This window comes from Schistocerca piceifrons, chromosome 9 (assembly GCF_021461385.2).
Source record: "Schistocerca piceifrons isolate TAMUIC-IGC-003096 chromosome 9, iqSchPice1.1, whole genome shotgun sequence".
NCBI classification, from domain to species: Eukaryota; Metazoa; Arthropoda; class Insecta; order Orthoptera; family Acrididae; genus Schistocerca; species Schistocerca piceifrons.
In genome coordinates, this window is record NC_060146.1 from 161,536,284 (window position 1) to 161,538,241 (window position 1,958).

Sequence of the window (1,958 nt, forward strand, 5' to 3'; positions counted from 1 at the left end):
AGATTTTGCGTTCGTCTAAATTATACGTGCCTTTTTCGGTGCTCCTGCAACAGCTTTCTGTCGTGTTTTGTGTATCATGTGGGAACAGTTCCGTATCTTATTAATTTATTTGGTACGAATCTCTCAAGTGCTGTTGATACTATTTATTTGAACTTAAGCCACATATGGTATTCACTTACATAGTTTGGAAGGATTGGAGACTGTCTCTTAGAAAGAAGTCAACCGAATTGTTAGCTGCTTTTATAAATAGATATATTTCACGTTTAGTTTTGGTGAATTTCTTTGCTACGGAATTGAGCCTCGCTACGACTGTAATCCCTGTATCCGTCATGATGCTCAAGGTTATTTGTGGCTAAGAAGTCAAGTGTGTTTTCATAACCAATTACAATTTTAAACTGTGTGCCCGAACGAGACACGAACTCGGGACATTTGCAAGGTTCGCAGGAGATCTTCTGTGAAGTTTGGAAGGTAGGAGACGAGGTACTGGCAGAAGTAAAGCTGTGAGTACCGGGCGTGAATCGTGCTTCGGTAGCTCAGTTGGTAGAGCACTTGCCCGCGAAAGGCAAAGGTCCCGAGTTCGAGTCTCGGTCGGGCACACAGTGTTAATCTGCCAGGAAGTTTCATATCAGCGCACACTCCGCTGCAGAGTGAAAATCTCATTCTGGAAACATCCCCCAGGCTGTGGCTAAGCAATGTCTCCGCAATATCCTTTCTTTCAGGAGTGCTAGTTCTGCAAGGTTCGCAGGAGAGCTTCTGTAAAGTTTGGAAGGTAGGAGACGAGGTACTGGCAGAAGTAAAGCTGTGAGTACCGGGTGTGAGTCGTGCTTCGGTAGCTCAGTTGGTAGAGCACTTGCCCGCGAAAGGCAAAGGTCCCGAGTTCGAGTCTCTGTCGGGCACACAGTTTTAATCTGCCAGGAAGTTTCATATCAGCGCACACTCCGCTGCAGAGTGAAAAATCTCACTCTGGAAACATCCCCCAGGCTGAGGCTAAGCCATGTCTCCGCAATATCCTTTCTTTCAGGAGTGCTAGTTCTGCAAGGTTCGCAGGAGAGCTTCTGTAAAGTTTGGAAGGTAGGAGACGAGGTACTGGCCGAAGTAAAGCTGTGAGTACCGGGCGTGAGTCGTGCTTCGGTAGCTCAGTTGGTAGAGCACTTGCCCGCGAAAGGCAAAGGTCCCGAGTTCGAGTCTCGGTCGGGTACACAATCTGCCAGCAAGTTTCATATCAGCGCACACTCCGCTGCAGAGTGAAAATCTCATTCTGGAAACATCCCCCAGGCTGTGGCTAAGCCATGTCTCCGCAATATCCTTTCTTTCAGGAGTGCTAGTTCTGCAAGGTTCGCAGGAGAGCTTCTGTAAAGTTTGGAAGGTGGGAGACGAGGTACTGGCAGAAGTAAAGCTGTGAGTATCGGGTGTGAGTCGTGTTTCGGTAGCTCAGTTGGCAGTCTGCCTTCGGCAGTGACACAGTGCGGACCATGTTGCTTGCAGGCCGCGCTGTGGTGCGCGCTCCTGTTTGTTTACGCCGGAGCAGCTTCGCGTGTGCGGTGTTGTGAGTCTAGAACGAGATGGCACACTCGTACAGAAAAACGAATTTGAAGTTCTGTTTTGCGAATGACTATACACGACCAAAGGCACACGAGATTGAACGTTTCTTCAGAGAAGAGGTAAAAATCGATCCACAGGAAATCGTGGGAATCAATTTATCGCTTGTTTCAAGCGTTGTCTATGTCAAGCTTGTTGACGAGGCTGCTTGCGAAAGACTTCTACAATGATCACTGAACGGGTATCGTTTCTGTCATGCCGACGGGAATGTTGGTGCGGCTACAGTCGATCACGCGGGAATGGGGTTCCGCACTATACGAGTCTTCGAACTTCCGTTTGAGGTCCCGTCTGAACTTGTTACCGACGCCTTTCGACCATACGGTACAGTTCTATCCCATGTGGCCGAAAAATGGACGAGT

General features: G+C 48.5%; 1 non-coding gene across 1 annotated transcript; it reads left to right on the forward strand.

Moving 5' to 3' along the window:
* The first annotated feature begins 521 nt into the window (after positions 1–521).
* Positions 522–596, forward strand: Trnas-cga. The gene has a single exon. It is a non-coding gene; the product is annotated as a tRNA-Ser (tRNA).
* The last annotated feature ends 1,362 nt before the right edge of the window (positions 597–1,958 follow it).